The 20320-nt window shown below is 39.9% G+C and overlaps 1 protein-coding gene across 1 annotated transcript in view; it reads right to left on the reverse strand.

Annotated features, from left to right (window-relative positions):
• Nucleotides 1–20320, reverse strand: part of MARCHF3 (membrane associated ring-CH-type finger 3) — a 142998-nt gene that overhangs the window by 111312 nt on the left and 11366 nt on the right. The window lies entirely within an intron of this gene.

Genomic DNA, 20320 nt, shown 5'->3' on the forward strand with positions numbered 1-20320 from the left:
TGCTGACTGCAGCAACAGCCAGAAAGCACACAGATATATCTCTCCTGAATTAGGGCCGAGGTTACAAGGCCAAGTGTAGAGGCCAAATCCATAATTCCCCATTCAACCATCTGAAATCTAGATGATAAGAAGCCTTAGAAGCAGAGTATTTCCAGTGGTCAGAATCTGAAAGCATTTAGGTGAGGAACTAAAGGAAATCAGTTATGAGGCAATTGAGAATTTGAATAAAACTTGGAAATATCACCCTTAAGAGATGTGCCATCTTTAGGTTCCCAGTACTTGACATGTCAGATGCTATCAATACCACAACACTGGTGACCACCTGAAGGCCCTGGGAAATGACTTTGTGGCCCCGTAGATTTTATGAGCTTATCTACAAAGCTGCTCTGAATATCAGGGCAGTGTCTTGCCAAGCAGCTAAACACTCACTTGAATCATTTTCAGGTAGAAAAAACAGTTTTGTATATAAATAAAAAGCTTAACCCACTGAGATGGGGTCTACATACCTATTCCACTACTTTCCCTTCCTCTCAAAGCACCAGCAGCCAAGGCAGAACAACCCAATCAACACCTTTAAGCAACTTTCAATCTACCTGAAATATATAATTCTATTGAAGTAATCTAAAATGGTGTAGATGTAACCTTAATCCTAGACCTTTCTCAGTGAACAGTATAGGAATGCAAAATAGAACAGCTATTTTGGAAAATGATTCGGCAGTTTCTTAGAATTAAACATACACCTGTCATTCCTCCCAGCAATCTCACGCTTAGGTATTTATGTAAGAGAAATGAAAACATATGTTCACACAAAAATGGTATGTGAGTGTTTACAGTGACTTTATTCATAATGACCCAAATCTGGAAATGACCCAAATGTCCTTCAACTGGTGAAGAGATAAACTGTAGTACATCCAAACAAGGGAATACTACTCTGCAATAAAAAGGAACTAAGTACTGATATACACAACAACATAGATGGATCTCAAATGCATTATGCTATGTGAAAGAAACCAGACTCAAAAGGCTACATACCATATGATTCCACCTATTATAACATCCTGAAAAGGGCAAAACTATAGGATCAGAAAACAGGTCAGTAGTGGCCAGGGGCTGGGGGTGAAAGGAGATGTTGACTTCAAAAAAGCATGAGAGAATTTTTGGGGGTGATGGCACTGCTTAATATCTTGATTGCGGTGGTAGTTACACAACTGCATTTGTTAAAACGTATAATATTGTACATTAAAAAGGTGAATTTTACTGTATGTAAGTTATACCTTGATAAACCCAATTTGAAAACAACATTTCAGTGTAAAATGCTCAGTGATTAAGAAAGGCAGGCTTCAAAACAGCTCATTAACTTCCCACCTACATCAAGATCTAGAGGCCTTCTCCCAGGCTGGGTCTGGTAGCACTCAGAAGCCAGGCACTCAGTTACTCTTGGACACATAGTTTAAATAAACCACTAATACATAAATCAATAGAGCCAATGCGCCAGCATGTCGCCGTGCATGGGGTTCCTCATTTAGGATGTTTTCAAGCCTGGACTTCAGGAGAGAACTGCTCACATTCTGACTGTACGGTGCTATTCATTTTGCAGAGTGCTGCATGTGTTCCTTCCTTGCTTTGCCTGGAGTTCTAACTGCCTGGATGTCACTGTTTTCACAATCATCAGAGTCAAAAAATTATTTCAGACTGAGAATTCAAGACTGCCCTGTATTGTGTTTTCTATGATGAAGCAAATTAATTAATCTTTATTAATTCAACTGGACATGACAAAGAGAAAAGGGACTTCCCTAATTCAGTGATATTCTTATAGATTACTTATACAGAATTATTTTTGGCAGAAAAATATTCATGTCCTGGACACTCAAAGATTTTTGTTTAATTTTCCAGGGGATGCCATGACCATAATATACTGTCTCCATTTTGCATGGCTGTGATTAGAAAATAGGCCTTATTTCCCCCTATCCTTCTCCCAATGAAAACATTTACTGAGACTCCACTATACAGAAATAAATGCTCAGGGCCAGCCCCGTGGCTTAGCGGTTAAGTGCGCGCGCTCTGCTACTGGCGGCCCGGGTTCGGATCCCGGGCGCGCACCGACGTACCGCTTCTCCGGCCATGCTGAGGCCACGTCCTGCATACAGCAACTAGACGGATGTGCAACTGTGACACACAACTATCTACTGGGGCTTTGGGGGCAAAAAAAAAAAAAGGGAGGAGGATTGGCAATAGATGTTGGCTCAGAGCCGGTCTTCCTCAGCAAAAAGAGGAGGATTAGCATGGATGTTAGCTCAGGGCTGATCTTCCTCAAAAAAAAAAAATAAAAATAAAAAAAGAAAGAAATGCTCAGGGCAGACAGAATGAGAAACTCGAAGACCCAGTCTTTCGGCAGCCTACTACAGCTACTTAAACACTCCCAGTGGAAGGCAGAGCGTGAGGTGTGATAAACAGAGGCATAAATACAGTGCTAAGGCAAGAGGGGGAAGGGAAACGGGAACAATCTGGGGAGGCAGAATTTAAGCTGGGCCCTTAAAGGATGAAGACGTGGGACTGCAGACATCCCAGGCTGAGGAACTACTTTGCGTAAAGGGCCTTGTGAGTCAGATTTGTCTAAATCAGTTATCATTAGCTGGCATCCTGGAGCCTGCAAACCATGGGTATTTAAATTTTTTTTGGAATTTCAATGTCTTCAGGCCTCAGGCCTCTCCATTTCTCCATGAGTCCCAAGGCACCCTATTGTCTCATACACTACAGCTTCATTTATTTAAGTTATCCACCTTGTCCATAAAGGTGTTTCAGTGCAGACCCTGGTTTAAGCGAATTGCTTGTGGTCAAGTATCCGGTTATGAAGAGTCACGTGAGAAAAAAAGCAACAGGAAAGAGAAAAGAGGGCACACTGGTAGCAGGCTTTAAGATGGGTTAGAGCACTTGTTCCAATCCAGTGGGGTATGGATCCAGAATCTTAATCCCCTCGGGGAGTGGTTTTAGGAAAAAATACTAACAACAAATGCAGGAGAACCTTCACTGCAGCATTATCATTACTAATAGGAAAATGGAAATCATCTAAACTTTCATCAACAGGGAACTGCTTAAGTCAATAATTGATTATTTACACAATGGGATACTACAGAGCCAGTAAGAAAAAAAAAAAACAGCATGAAGAGATAGAAAGATCTCTGGGATAAATTACTTAAATTATTTAAAAATCAGGGTGCAGAAGAGTATGTTAATAGGCTCCCATTTATGTTTGCATATGAATACAAACTTCTAGAAGGATACATAAAAATTGTTAACATTGGTTACATCCAGGAGTGAAAAATGAGGGTAAGAGGAGAAAAACTTACTTTTCAATTTATACCCTTTTGTAACTGAGTTTCTTTTTAACCACTTGTGCATATGATGATGATGATGATGATGATGATCACATAAAGTATTAAAGAATACTGATAATACTTCCCATGGCTGACCTGCAATTTAGTGTGAGGACCAGTGGCTAATGTTGTAAAAGGGGCAACAGGGTCTAGAAGTTCAATTTAACAACTATTAAACAGTTTAATAAGTGGTTACTGGATATGTTATTGTCCCAATCCTTGAGCAGTTAACAATAGAGTGTGGCGGCAAGTTAAGACAGAGAAAGACAATAGACACGATGTGACTGTCTGGGGAAGCCAGGCAGTCAGAGAAGACTTCCTGGAGGCCAGGATTAGGGTTTGGATGGTGAAGCAGAAGATGCACAGAAAGGGCAACAGAACGAGAGAACAAAAAATAGCATGGTGAGCCCTTCACTTGACAAGTAGACATCTGCCTTTCTCAATTTTGTTTCAGAGCCGATTAGTACTGGAAGCAAGAAAGAATTCCAAAATCTGAACATCCCAATCCCTCTCAGTCACCTTTCCACCAAAGACTTTAAAGACTAAAGCCTCGTGGACCAAGACCCATGCACTAGATTCAATAATAAGAAAACACTAACTAAGGAAATCCTCCATCACATGCATGCCTAAGCGTGTACACATGCACTTTAAAAGAAATTCTGATCTCCTTTTCTTTGTCAGAGGTAAAAAACTTTGCCACATATCTGAATAATATTTGACTAGAGCCACTAGCCTCCCTTTTAAAGGATTGTTCTTTATCAGCGTATTTGCTTACTGCTCTATCCTGAGAACCTTCTTGAGAAACACTGTCCTCTTTGCAAGTGTGGGGATGGGAGTAAGAAGATGAGAATCTCCTCCCTAATCAATATGCTTGCTATCTCTCATCATCACAGGTACCCCAAAGTGGAAGGGCCTCAGGGCAGTCTTTCCTGTAGATTCAGATCCTGTTTCTAATAGAAACAGTAGAACGACCTATTCATTTTATTTTTCTAAATGTTAGTTTACCAAGATGACTGGATACCTTATTTTTTGGTAAGATTATCCTTTTTTCATACCTTCTACCTCTTTCTCGAGAAATTGTTAGATCAGCCTATTTCTCTGTGTCCATTTAGTATATCTGTCAACCTAGGCTTGACTGCTACCATTCTTGGGGAATTAACCATTTGTGCTATAGTATCAATATAGCAAGGAAACACAGCCAGTTGTTTTAGAAAATGATCATAAATAACCTGCTAATTATTTATCACTAGAAAGAAAATATTGAAGCACTTTTATTACAGAAAACCATCAGAGGCCATAGGCAATCTAAGAACAACTGAGGAAATATTGAGAGACAAAAAAAAAAGATTACCACCCTATTCCTAAGAATTCTCCTGGCTGGCATCATAAAATAGTCTCTTCAATGGCAGGAAATAATATATCTCACATCACGGGGAATCTTAGGTCTTGGTGGATTTTTTTTTTTCTTTTATTTTGCGTAGATCACAAAGTAAAAGTTAGAAAACTTAATGTGCAAGGGAAGAGGGGATCGTAGAAGTGCAAAAGCAGTAGCTTCCAAGCGGCCTGTGTGGCAGCCAGTGAGCTGGATAACCAGGAACCAACCAGGCCTGGCTGCTGATCAGTAAACAGAAAGTGCTGACTTACGGTGGACCAAAATGCTCTAGTAGCTAAAGATAAAGCACAAAGTTCCTGCTCCCTTTTCAAGCCACTCCTTTCCTCAACGTGGAGAATGTGTTCCAGCTTGGATCAGGAGCGAAACCGGAGCAGCTACACTAGATGGGCGCCTGGCCTCGCACCAACATGCTTGTTTCTTGACTTGGCTCTCAGCAACTCCAGCGCAAACATTCAGCACTCCATGGCTGAGGCCACACACGGGAGCCATCAGGTGGAGATGGCCACAAATGTACTTTCTCACACTGGGGAAACCAGGCAGGGAGAGGAAGGGGAAGGTCAAGAACAGGGTAGGGAGGAGGGAGCCTCATGAATGGTTTAAAATCCACCCCAGGAGAACAACTCGCAGATATTTCCATGTATATCAACCTGACAAAAGCTGTCTTTTAAACAAAAGTCACACACATTCTCCTTAATTACTTCCTCCTTGCCATTCCCCAGGCCATGCCAAAACAAATTGAGAAGCTATCAAGATTTGTGGTTAAAGGAACAAGCTCCAAAAGATTTGTGGATGTTACCTAAAGAGCCCTGCAAGTGATGGACGGGGCAAAAAACCAAGAACTGGAAGAAATATGACCACAGGCCACAAGACATCAGGGGAAAAGCATACATGCCAAAAAACCGGAGAGGCTCCCAGAAAGTTCCCTCTCAGCAACCCCTCTCAAGGAGAGCTAGCATATTGAACTTTCTACATAATTGCTTTTCAGGTCTGTCTCCCAAATAATCCTTCAGTGAATACCTAAGTCAGCAAAACAACGGGAATTTTATATCGATCCTATAATACTGGCAGGTCTGTGAGCTATAGGCCTCAGTGGGGGCAAACACATAAAATATTGCCAATCAGGGTAAGAAATTTTTATCTAATGTAGATGATGCAGAAAATGGATCCACTTTCTTCCTTTTTCCAGATAGCAGACTTTTTTTTTTTTTTCATTACACACTGCCCATTTTTACGGCAAATATGCCCAGACTAGTTTTCAATGAGCCCATTAAAGCCAACCAGCCCAGCACAACCTCCTGGGCAGCCTATACCTTGGGGACATGGAGTCTATTTACAGAGCAAAGTCTTGGAAGGCTTGACCTGCATCCTGGGCCTCCAAGCTCCAAACTTCAGCCCTTGTTCTTCCCGGCTACTCACGCACTACTTTCAGATTTGACCCACACTGTTCTATTCCCAGGCACGAATTTACCCCACCGCCGTTACAGTTTCTGCCCATCTGGTCACCTTGCAGTAATGTCTCCCAGCTGACTCAGCGCCTGGTGCTCTGGCACCTTGCCACTTCAGGGAGGCAGTACTCCCCCCCAAAGAGACAGATATTTTCAAAACATGTTATTTGTTTCCAGATAGTCAACTTCTCTATAAATCAAATATCCGATATAACTTATTTGTTCAACAAATATACCAAATGCCTATTATTTGTAAGACTGTTAGTGCTGAAGGTGCAACAAATAAGGCACTGCCCTCACCCTCAAGGAACTTTCCCATGACTAATGGACCACAGTGGGTAGAATCAGCCACTCCATCAAAGCCATATTACAGAACCAAAGCAAAATAGTAACAATACCTTAGAGTCATTATAAACTTTATAGTTTTCAAAAGGCTATCATATATTTTAATATTAATGATCTTAAGTCAAATTCTCACTAGTGAATTGAAAGAGATCCTTAACATCATTTAACCAACTTTATTTGTGCTATCTCTATTTTCCTCCCCTTTAACATACCTCCCTCATTAACCTCCCTCTCCCCCAAAATTCACGAGGCATCATGCTTCCATTCCATTCCTCATTCCACATATTCAATTCATTACCAAGTCCTGTTTGTTCTGCCACCTTGAAATTATACACTTCTCTCCATCCCCACTGCTATCCCCTTACCCAAGCCATCATCAGATCTTAACTGAATTACTGCAGTAACCTCCGAGTTGGTTGCTTGCTTCCACTTTTGTCCATTCTCCATGCAACAGCCAGGGATCAGGGTGCCAGAGCATGCAAGTCAGTCATGGTGAATTTGGTTCAAGCAACTTTTAGTAGGCCTAGAATGCTGGGTGGTGATATAAAATGCAGGAGGATGAGGCACGATTTGAACTTGGCAGTGCCAGTGACCTCATAGCATCACTCCTCTTTGAAAAGGCAAGAATGACTTACTTTATAGAAAGCTCAAGGAAGACAGCTGTAATCATTTGGATGGGTGCCACTTAGAGACACTACAGAATGGACACTACACATAGTGACACATTCCAGAGGGTATGGAATGAGAAACAGAGGAAGACCAACGATGAATTGAGTAGAATTAGTGCAGAATGACATGGCACAAAAGGATTTAAAGAATGAAGCTGGGAAACCAACAATACCCAGCCACCATGAAGACGTTAACCCTATCACCAGTGATGAAACCAGTTAAGAATTCTATCCACACAGCAAGACTTCGAAGGGAAAAGATCTCGCATTATCTCAGCCCTGATACCATTTGTCTGGTGATTGTGAGAAGACTGAGCACTAGAGATGAGGGTTATATTTTAAATGTTTGTTAGTTTTCAAGTTCCTTCTCCATCACTTGTTTTAGGTCTGGACTATATACAACTAGCATAGTTTTGTGACAGTGAAAGATGTACCTGCCTGTCACTATTCTCAGTGTCTCTTCCATTGAAAATAAACTGATGTCATATTTGGATAGACAGAGAAACTTCTACATATAAAAGATCTAAAGGGAAGAGATGGGCGCAGAGATGACGGAAAGCAATTTCACCAGCCCCAGACTGGAGTAAACCATTACTATGGTTAGTCAGGGTTGGTTTGTCTGTTTTCTGTACTGATTTGAAAATGGTTACTTATTTTAGCATTCCAGTGCTGCGTTGGCACTAAGACCACCGCATCAGAGTGGAAACTGTCAACAGGCCATTTCCCAGAGTCCAGACAACTATGCCCTCAGGTGAAACAACATCACTGTAGAGCATTCAGAGGGTGGTCAGCCCATTAGCATCCCCCTGGGATTTCTAACACACACAATAGAATGCAACCCCTTTTCGTATCACATTTCAGGGTGGGTGAGCCCCTTGCTACAAGCCCAGTTCCCTTCATAAATCAGATGTTACTGGGAGTTTAAGATGGAATTCATTTGTACTGAACTAATGCTTAGCTATTACTACAATGGAGTATGCTGGCAGGAGACTCTGCTTGGAGGGAGTGGATTGATAACTAGAGCAGAGAGAAGAGGGCAGAGCCCCGAACACAAGTCCCACTGGACAGAGCAACTTGAGGACGGAGATTCTGTCTTGTCTCTAGCCCAGAACCTCACAAGTGCCTAGCACTCACTAAACGCTTATAAAATTGAACTGACAATTGTAAAAAAGGAAGAAAAAAAGCCCACGGGGTGGAAGCTTGGTGAATGGGATGGAAAGGAAACTGAAGAAAAATAAGGGTTTTGGGGTGTTAGAGGAGTGAATAACTCTGGTAGGAAATGAGTGGAGGGAAAAAATTACAAAAATTTACAAAAAATTAATAAAGAACCAAATGTCAAAAGAGGATCCCACCAAAACATTCCATTCATACACAGAGATGCGTGCGTGCACAAAAACACACACGCACACAAGCTTGGTCAATACCAATGGGGAACTAGAACTCGCTAGAGGGACTGAAGGGCAGAAGGGTCTGGGAGGTGCCCTGTTTGTTTTAGCCTCTGCTCCCAGGACAGGGGGTGGCTGAGGGAGGCTGGGGCAGCCGGTGGGGCAAACACCAACTGGAGGCAGCACTCAGGCCAGGAGCTTGTCCACCGGCAATGCAGTCCCAGGCACTGGACTCCAGGGTTCTTTCCTTTGTTTTATAGGAACACAACAGATGACCCCCCTTCACTAATTCAGAAGGAGATCCCCTCTAGTCCTATTTCCTAATAAAAACCAAAATTTACCTGACAATTGACTTTGTTTTTATCACCTATATATAGCAAAGAAAGAGCTGCTCTCTATAAATAGGTTTGTGAAACTGGGCTGCGCCTTTTGCAAATATTAAAGTGGAAATGGCCCTGACACAGATCAATAATGCTTGCCTATTTCCCTGTGCTGCTCTGTTTATTTTTAGCCCCTACACAGAGCCTAACATTTGTAGGAAAAACTATATCACCTTCAAGAATATTACCAACTAATGACCTAGGCAGAAAAAAAATTTACATTTACTTTATTCCTATCATTCCTTTTTTTATAGGAATAAATTCAGACTCGGCAGGAATTTGTTCTACTACCTCATTACATAGATTCAGGCCTTTGGGGAAGGAGATCATGAAGCTTATAAAATTCCATACCTCCTTTATTACTCCCTGTTTTCTTCCATTCGCCAATTTATCTAAGAATTCAGTTCTCTACTCCACAGGCAATGAAGTGCACATAAACCCAAAGAAAGAGCTTTGGGTTGCTTAGAAATAGGAAGGAGTATGACCCTCTGCCTCACCTCCCTTTCCTGTACATCATCAGTTAGTACACGAAGGAACAGAGCTGCAAAACCCAATGAGGAGCACCTCGTGGTTCAGCAATATAAAAGGTGCCTTAGAAAATGCACTGGAAGCTGAAGCAAGTAATTGGAACTTGATTCTCTACAAGGGTTGCCTTACCCCTCTCTGTGTTTCCTATGGAGTTCAGCATAATGCCCTCCCACAGTTGGTGTCATTTAACGCCAGTTAAATAAACAAGTTTCTCCTAAACACAAATTGTATTATGATTATTTGTTGCACAATGGAGTCCCCGATGAACTTGTGAAGTCCCTGGGGGCCCAGATAGAGTTCCATCCTCATGTTTGCGTCTTCAGCAACCAGACCAAAGCCTGGAATGACATATGCTCAGGAAGTCTTGATTGAAAGATCAGATTTTGTCATTGTGCGACTCTGGGTAAGTCATATAATTCCTTAGGGCATTTGTGTCCTCATCCAGGGAGTTTAATGGAGTCCATGACAACAGGCATCAGTGGCTTTGTGATGGCCCCGAAATTCTGGGCAAAATTTTATTGGCAGTGAAGAGGGTACATATCTTTTATTGTCTCAAAGAATCTGTGACTGTTCCCTACCCCCAAAAGTTTAAGATCTTTAGCTAGAGCAGTAGTCTCCAAAACTATTGGATCACAAATCCCAAAACTAAAAATCTTTTGAACATGCATGCCATGCTCATGTTCTAGATATGTACGCATGTACTATAATAGGTACATTATAAAACAAACATCAAAATAACAAAAGTACAAGGTGAATATGAAATAAACAATACTTTAAATATTTATTTTCTTTATATCCAAGAGTACAAATTCTTTTTATTTTACTAAATAATCATTATTTTATCGAGAGCAATGTGATTGAATATGCTTCGTTTGAAAAAATCTAGATTTAATTATTTGTGATATGTTAATTTGAAAGTCTAGTTCTAAGTTCAATTTATTGTACATAAATTACAATACTGTACATAGCTGGGTTTTAATGGCTGTCATTGTTTTAAGCAATAAAATCACACACAATGTAAACATTTCCAAACCCCGTTTTTCACAATGTTCGTTCTATAATAAGAGTTTCTATAAGATTCAGTTATTTTCTTTTTCTTAAAATGACACCTTGATCTTGAAAGGACAAATTAGTTATGCTTCATTTTTTAAAAAAATGACCTCTAGGTAGCACACTACTGAAGTTGCTTATTATCACAGAAATGGTTAACAAGATATGGAACCCTTTCCTTTTTATAAAAAGAAAAATGAATATAATTTATCTGTAAGTCTGACAGCTCTTAATTAGGTATTTTTCAACAAGATAACCAGCAAACCTCCATGAGGTACAAAGATTTTCATGGTCCCTTCTCAACTTAATACGAAATATTGTATGGCTTCTACTATACTGTATATTAAAGGTTTGTTTTTATAAAATTAACTACAAAGTAATATCCTGCAGCATTTATGTACCTCTGGCTTCAACATCTTGGCTGAATACAAATGATGCAGTGAATGAATTTATCTCTTGTAACCTTACTCTAGAATCCTTCTCTAAGAAACAGCTGCTGCTGCTTAAGAGGAAACACTACTCGGTTTTTTTCATAAAGATTGTGAATGAATCTCACCAGAAAGAAGCAATTAGTGTATTTCATTGGTGAAAAGAAATGAACAAATACAATAGGTTAGATCTAACATCCAATTTGTAAAACAAGTCTTTTGCTCTCCATAACTTGTTCTGATACAGTATGTGTTTCTTTAAGGTTTCAGTAATATCTTCAATAATACTTTCGATAGCATTTTCTAACAAAGAAACTCATTTTATATAGACAGTTTTCAACACATCATCATCTTGTCTTATATTAGGAGGAAGAACAAGTATTTCCTAAAGATATGTAGCTCTTTTACTTTTGCATATAAGTAAAAACTTCAAAATAGGCTTCAAGACACCGTTTAGTTTCGTGAAATTTTGTAAAAATTAATAGGTGAATCTAAACATTGGTTAAAAAATTGCAAAGGTTATTCTCCATGTTTTTCCAATCATGGTACCTTCATATTACCATTAGAAAATTTCTCAAGGAAAAGTATACACTTCCAATATATTTCGTTCTTAACGACAGTAGATGTAAATCTATATTTCAGTCATCTCGATAGTTTTGAGATTTGGGGGCTAACTTCTGATTAGAACTGATTGTACTGTTATTGTTTTTAACTCACAACTTGGTTAACAGAGAGCTTGTCCCAGAAGAAAGTGTCAACTCTTCCATTTTCATATTGTTCCCCGTGCTAGCTTGCACAGTGAGTGATATCTTCAATCCATATTTTGTTTTTGTTTTTGCCAGAATCTTTTTAAGCTATTTACTTTGTTTTTTGTTGAGGGCTAGTTTAATTGAAATGAATTAATATTCTTCAAATTAACTTAACTGGACACAGACAAATGCAATGCAGTGTGCTGTAGACAAGTGAGGGAACCAGTGTCAACCCTCGCACGTTGAGGGAAATTCACTCCTCCCTCAGAACATGTGCCTTTTGACCTCAAGAAAAGGGGAGGGTGCAAATGTCAGCTCACATATTACATGTTAGTAAAACTTAATTTTTCTTATTTTTGGGGTATAAAAAAACGATTAGGAGTTCTAGTATTTTCTTCCCACGTTCCAATGATTTATCTTGCAAACTCCACTTTGGAAACTCTAGTCTAGATAAACTCTAGTGCCATTTCCAACTCAAAAATTAAAAATTAATGGATGTTCTGCTAGAAGGTCACTGGCTCTCATTGTCTGACTGCTCAAAGAACTCCTGGATAATCCCCAAACTTATGTTTCCTGGTAGCTCCGAAGAAACCCGCCATCCAAAAGCCCACTGAGTGAGAAATGAAGACAGGTTACCTGGGTGAGTTTTCTCCTGCTGTCATCTAGAAGAGAGTCTGGTTGAATCCATCCAGAAGAACTGGGTAAGGTCGACAAGTCTCTATCTCCTCATTAGCCTACATTCACATACCCCTTAAATGGACTGGCAGTTTTCAGCCTCAACAAACATTAAAATGTGTGATTGTGATGTGTCTCAAAGGAAAATTATTCAGCATACACAAACTTCACTTGGAACCCTTGACAGCTGCAAGAAGGAGGGATGTGACAGGGTCATGTGTTTTCATGGTTGTTCTTCTGGACAGCTCTATTTTGTGTGGGAAGAAGAAACAAATTGTACTCTATTATGTGGAAGGGAAAAGTTTTCTAAATTTAGAGTCTTTTATCACCTGGATTATTTTCTTTGAACATGCTTTTCTACAGTTGCCATGCTGAGGGGCCGGAGCTCAGGAAGCCCAGTGAGCTCGGCTGCAGCCAGTGGTAACAAAGCCAGTAGCCAAGCAGCAGCCAGACAACCCAGTCCAGTGACCAAAGCCTATTTCAAGAGTCTGAAAGGACAGTCATAAATATTTAGGAGAAATTATTTGTATAGCGGCAAGATCTGGTTACACATAAGTAAAATCTCTTAAGGCACTAACTTACAACAACATAGGTAGGTTTTTTTTTTTTTAATTCATTTTTATTTTTATTTTTTTTTTCGTGAGGAAGATCAGCCCTGAGCTAACATCCATGCCAATCCTCCTCTTTTTGCTGAGGAAGACTGGCCCTGGGCTAACATCCGTGCCTGTCTTCCTCCACTTTATGTGGGACACCGCCACAGCATGGCCTGACAAGCGGTCCCTCGGTGCGCGCCCAGGATCCAAACCCGGGGCCACCAGCAGCAGAGCGTGAGCACTTAACTGCTACGCCATGGGGCCAGCCCCGCGTAGGTTTTAAAATAAAGAAAGACAGGACCAAAATATGATCTCCAGAATTTGTCCAATCAAATTACCTCCATGGAAACTAGCTTTTCTCTTGTTCTTCCAGACATCCTAAGGAGATTCCAAAGCCTCCAATTCCTGTCAGAGGTGAAGCACTCGCACAACCAGAGTCCTTCACAAAAGCCAAGAATAATTCACCCTTGGGAAATTAAGTTGATTGGCTATGTCTGTGTTTGAGGAAAGGGAGGTGTATAGAATACAGATGCCATGCGGCATTTCTTTGGAAAAAAGTTTTGTTAAAAAAAAGAAAGACACCAAGAAAAAGAATCTAATGTAGGTTGTTCTCTGTATTTTAGCGATTCCACCAATATTATGAGACTAAAGATAATAAAGGGTTACTTGTATCTCACTTAACATCATAATACCCTTTCCATTAGGCTTTTTGGAAAGTGAAAAGATGGCTCTTATAAATTATGTTTTCATTTGTGCCACTTCCTTCCACACAGGTTCATAAGTACTGGTATTGTATTCCCCATATGAAGGGACAGAGGTTATTAACTCTGTAAATCCTGACTGGGTTCCTGTTACATGTTTGCATACTGGATTCCCTCTTTATTTTCCCATGAAACTAGACCATCCACACCCCACCAATCCCAACCACCCCGTCCCTCCCCTACCCCTCAAAAGTCTTGCTTCTTCTTGCATTGAAGTATGAAGCCTACTGGTTACTCTTGCTTAGAATCTGTGATCAGACAAATTGTATTTGAGCTCTTCCATAAATGACAGGTAAAAGAAACAGCCCAAATAGAACCTTAAACAGCCAACTAGTAACCTGGCGAGTACTGCCCTTGCAATTAAAAGTTGCCAACTAGAAAATTTTATATTTTTTTCCCTACAAAAGGGAAAAATAAACAGGCTTAAAAGATGAATAGAATCACATAGTGTGAACATCAGAACAAATCCACAGAAATGATCCAGTTTTTTGTTCCCTTCCCAGAGAGGAACATAAGGCCCAGAAAGGAGCCTGGGGACTCACTCTACATCCACCTCTAGTCAGAGGCAGAGCCAGGACCAGGCTCAGGGTTCTGACTGGGGTCAAAGCATAATGGGGGACCTGGCCATCTCGTCATTTACAGTGACATCAAAGAGAAATCTCAAGCAGTAACCAACATTAGATAACCAATTTCATAAGGTGGTAAGGATTTCCACGAGGCCCATAAAGATTTAAATATTTATCAGTTATTCATACATTCTTGAAACTAGAAAAGAGATTTTTCAAAGCAAAGATCTATTTCAGATACTCCTATATATTTTCCAGAATATTCGCACCAACCTCTGTCAACTGACACTCTCTGACAGAGGCCCAGAAAATGAGCTAACTCTATAGCTCACAACCAGCTTGCTTCACGACGGGCCAGAACCAGGCATACGTAATGGCGCACCCAGGCACAACTGCCACATCATTTGTGTTTTCTCCAGTCAGAAGCCAACAGACCTCTTATTGCCAATTGGAAACCACTCCCAGAATTTTCATTCCAGAGGGATGTCTGTGAGAGCTGGGCTTCCAACCCCTTTTCCAACATACCATCCCTTTTTGCCCAACAGGTATAAAAATCTAGGCTCTGTGTTTAAGCTGGAAAAGGAATAAAGACTAAAAACACTGTCAAAACACTTTTCCATTGAGCCTCCACACCACTCACCTCCCCTCTTGAAAGTTGTAACTGCATGAAATAATCCTAGTTCAAAGTAGAGTGTATTAATCTGCATCAATGACCTTTGAAAATGGGAGCCTAGGAAGGCCTCTGAGATTCAAGCAATAAAACTATCTATGCAGAGTACACGGAATCCACAAGCCGGGATACTTCTGTGAAGGACTCTGTGCTGGAAGCGAACAAATGCTCGGTGCTCTAATGACGGATTTGAATTCAATCATCTCGGCATGCCTCCATCTTCTCAGCCAAAGAACTGCCGGCCCTCTGGGCTTGTGTTCAACTGCTTCATCTAGCATGAGGGCTGGCTTCTCTCAGAAGCCAAGGATCCATCTTGGTCTGGCCCCTCAAATAAGGTATCATCTTTCATTGGGGCAGACACAGGACAGCACTGCTTTTTTTCCTAGCCTTTTATTCAAAAATTAGAATATGCAAATGTATACAAAAATTATGTACCTTCTGTGGAGAAAATTCCCACTTACAAATAATAAATCTTTCTTATATTGTCCAAAAAAGAAAAGGAAAAGGTGACTGGATTCCCTAAAAGTATACTTTTACCCCATATTTTATACCACCTCACCTTCAAATATGAAGATAAATGAGATTTTAAGAGAACTCACTTTTAACTGGTTGCTTGTTCCTTGTTAGCGATTTCAAACACCAGGTAAATCTATAGCTATAGTTATAACTGTATATAGCTGATTATTGCTTCCCATTTATACTTTTAGTACATAAAGGCTGCCATTTTAATCGGTATTCAGAGGTCTGCCAATGTGCAAACCCAAGCAGTTCAATCACTGTGCCAAACTCGGAAAGTGAGTTATCTAGAAACAAATGAGAATGACAGATTAAAAGGCTATCCTTGCTAACACTTTCAAATTGGGCTAAAGTTAGTTATACCCTGTTGAGTCCTTGCACTTCTTCAGACGAACAATGCAGCAAGCATGGCGAGACATATTGCTTGGGCCTCTAATCTTAGCTGTGACATTTCCTGTCTCATGTTCTACCATCAATAGTGACCTACTTGCTATACCATGTGATTTTCCAACTGGGGCTTTTGATGCTCACACATGGGAAACACAATTATTTTTATATTTAGCACAAAGTGTAGCCATGAAACATTTCAAACGATTTCCAGTTCAAGATATCCACACTAATCTTGCTTTGTGGTAATTTTTTTTTTGCTTTGTCATTTAGAAACATAATAATAGTTATGACCCATTAAAAACAAAGCTTTTACCTTTTTTTTTTTTAAGCAACATGTGAAAATGCTACATTATATTAGTATCTAATAAATTGAAAACTAACTAGCAAAACGTGAAAGAATCACGTCCTAGTTACTTATCTTGTTTGAAGAACTGGACACAAACGACTTTTGTTCAAAGTGATAGGAAACAACACTGCTCATATCATTTAGGTTTGAAATCTTCAGAAAAGTGAAAATAACTTACTAATGATGATAAAAGAATAGACAAAAACTAACACTTAGAAATGGAATAGAAGTTTCCAAAAAGACAGAGCCACAGGAGTTGTTAGGTAAAACTATGGGCAAAACTAAAAAACTTACCAAAAAGCAATGCACAATAAGATTACGAATACCTAGCAAGAGAGCCTTCCCATACGACAAAATATGTCTGACATGAACTCAGGAAAGTTGATTTACTAGGCAAAATAAAACTGTCATACCCAGTTTTCAAAATTAAGAAGAAAGCCGTCATTGCAAGTTTATGTACGTACGTATGTAACAGCAAACGACTGTTCAAAATTTTAAGTCTTGTTAGCTTTGATCCACAAACCCTGAAGAAATGAACAATGGGTTCCACACTCTAATGAAGTACACTTGTCCCACGCCACTTGTGAATTAGCAAATTCCCAACACTCAACCAAATCTCCAAAACAGATGTCAGGAGTCTGCAATGTACCTATTTAAGTGAATTTCCACAACTCTGTGGCTATGCCAGCTAGAAAGCAGCTGCTTTTGTGAATCATAAAGGACTTTTCAAAGCGCAGTGTTCACACACGGAAAAGCACATGTTCTACTCTGCCTCTGCCAAAGAAGCCTCACTGCCACCCCTCCAAGTACTTGGGAAATATTCCAGCAATGTGTGTGTACCCACTATGGATTCCTTCTCATTGCTACTGCTTTTGCTATACATTTTCTATAACCTCATGCTGTTTCCCTCCCACACAGCTTAGAAAGCAAAAAAAAAAGAAAGCCTTTATTGAGCCAAAAAGAGCCAATGTACTGTATATGAAAACTACTCTGTCAAAGGAAAGCTCTTAAGAGCTTATATAGACTGTGCACCTGTCTAACTTAATAATGACATGTTGACCCAGTCCTTTAATTACCGATCTCATTGTCACCCGGATCTTGACGTGCTCTTACTCAATTATACACCCAAATATACAGGTTATAAAGTGAGAAAGAAAGTACCCCACCAGGATACATGGGAAGAAAGTACAATGTGAACAACATCAAAACATCCTCTTCCCATAAACAAACCCATGGACAAAGAGAACAGATTAGTGGTTACCAGAGGAGAAGGGGGTTGGGGAGTAGGCAAAAAGGGTAAAGGGGCACATATATATGGTGATGGATAAAAATTAGACTACTGGTGGGGCCGGCCTGGTGATACAAGTGGTTAAGTGAGTGCACTCTGCTTCAGTAGCCCACGGTTCGCGGGTTCAGATCCCGGGCGTGCACCGATGCAGTGCTTGTCACGCCATGCTGTGGCGGCGTCCCATATAAAGTAGAGGAAGATGGGCACAGACGTTAGCTCAGGGCCAATGTTCCTCGGCAAAAAAGACGAGGATCAGCATCGGATGTTAGCTGAGGGCTGATCTTCCTCACACACACACACAAAAAAAATTAGACTACTGGTGGTGAGCACGATGCAGTCTAAACAGAAACTGATAAATAATAATGTACACCTGAAATTATACAATGTTATAAACCATTATGAGCTCAATAAAATAACTGAAAAAAAGATATAAAAACAAACAAAAACATCTTTCCTTTCTTCCCCCTTCAGTTTTTTCTGACTTGACTCTGATACAAAACATAAAAACAATCTGGAAGAACTAGATTAAAAATTACTCTCAAATACAGATGTATTCTACTGACCATAAAATTTAGATCCACTTTTGGAAATCTGATAGAAGGAGTTTAGCTGAGGAGTATATTTCATAGTAAGCGACTCAACAGGTTTTTGTGATAGTGGGAGCCCCAAAGGCAGAAAACAGTGTCAAGTGGGTTTAGACTGATACTTTGCACAGAGAGAGAAGCCTTAGCTTGCCAGGTCACCTGGGGAAAGATCAGGGGAAGATGAGGAGGTAGGAGGGGAATGTGAAGTTCTTGTCAAAGTTGAAATGATGATTTATTTAGTTGAGTTGTAAAGTCACATTGCAAGCCTCAGAAAATAATGGCTCACAACATATCTAGCAAATGACACAGCAGCCCACAGAAGGACAGGGGAAGAAAAAACACAAAAGCATGTATTTTGGTGGAGAAAGTCCTGAGCTGAAAGACAGAGGAAAGGGACTTTGGAGAAAGGCAATCTGCTTCATTTCTGTTAATCTCTTCCAAATTAATACGTGAGGTAAAGCTATTTTTCAATTTGCACCTTCATAATTACCTCAGAATAATTAAGAACACAGTTCTAAGAATAAATCATTTCAGTAGATACATGAGTTCAAATGAAAAATTATGGGTAAGCAGAGAAAACAATTTTACCTTAAGTGAATTTGCCACTGCAAATTATCGTGCAATTATAATTCTCCCAATTTATGATTTAGCCTTATATGTATACCTTCATTTTTTAAGGGTTTATGCCCAATTAAAGGAGTTGGCATCCTTAAAACTATAATCAACATAAAAACTAAAGAGAATTACTCAAATTTCCCTCTTATACCACGTTCTCTTGACCTCTTATGTAATACTACTGTAGTAAGTCTATCTTTTCTCCAAAGAACTTTGATATCTATATCTTTTTTTTTTTTTTTTAAGAAAGGGGGATTTTTTAATTTTCTTTTGAGGAAGATTGGCCCTGAGCTAACATCTGTTGCCCACCTTCTTCCTTTTTTCCTTTTTTCTCCCCAAAGCCACAGTGGATGGTTGTATGTCATAGCTGTACATTCTTCTAGTTGCTTTACGTGGGATGCCGCCTCAGCATGGCTTGATGAGCCGTGTGTAGGTCTGCACCTAGGATCTGAAGTGGCAAACCCCGGCCCGCTGAAGCGGTGCACGTGAACTTAACCGCTACACCACCCTAACGGCCCCTGATATCTATATCTTATTTTATCCTCAAAGAGAGAGAGAAAGAAAAGCAGGTTTTGTTAGTTTTTAAACTTTATAGAAAATAATCTGAGGTGTATGTAGTCAGCTCAAATGACTATTGGCATCTTACTCTACCGCTAGTGTAGGAGATAAAGACTGACTATGGATCATTCGAGGTCAGAACTGCTAAATGTTCATTTCTTCATTAACGTACTCACTTGATTGTTCATTCATTTTACAAATACAGACAGGGTCTCTGCCCTTATGGAACCTATATTCTAGTGGGGGAGACAGACAAAAACAAGTAGACAAAGAGGTAAATTATATAAGACTGTGCCAAGTACCATAAAGGAAACAAAAAGGAGGAAGAAACAAAGAACTGGGTGGGGGATGTCTCCTAAACAGATTAGATGACATAGTCCTGAGAGGTGCCTGTGAAGAGGAGCCCTGAATGGAAAGGATGTAGCCACAGGAACCGAGGATGTGTGATCCAAGCAGAGGGAAGAACAGATGCAAAAGGTCAGAGGTGGGAGTGAGACTGGCTCACCAGACAAACAACAAGGGGGCTAGTGTGGTTGGAAAATTGAGCGAGGGAAAGAGAGTAAGTAATGAGATCACAGAGATGAGGTCACAGAGATGGGCAGGGCCCATCAGTTAAGGCCCTGCAATAGTCTTGGGACTGTCTTCCAAGGCAAAGGGAAGCCATGGAGAGCAGGGAAAAGACAGGAGCAGATGAACCTGAGTCTAAATTCCAGCGTAATCACTCAGTAGCTATGTGACCTAAGCAAATTACTAGCTCCTCTTGGATGCTAAATTCATAATTTATAAAAGAGGGCTCAATAAATAATGACCAGTTACAATCATCAGTAATTATCATTATGGCCAGTTACAATCATCAGTAATTATCATTATGGCCAGTTACAATCATCAGTAATTATCATTATTGTTAATGCTATGATATGTAAATAAAGTTAATAAAAAATTTTATATATTCAAATAGGCCTATACTGCAAAATAACACATCAGAAATATAGAATTATTGAGAAATAAGCAAA

Source organism: Diceros bicornis, chromosome 1 (assembly GCF_020826845.1).
Source record: "Diceros bicornis minor isolate mBicDic1 chromosome 1, mDicBic1.mat.cur, whole genome shotgun sequence".
Lineage (NCBI taxonomy): Eukaryota > Metazoa > Chordata > Mammalia > Perissodactyla > Rhinocerotidae > Diceros > Diceros bicornis.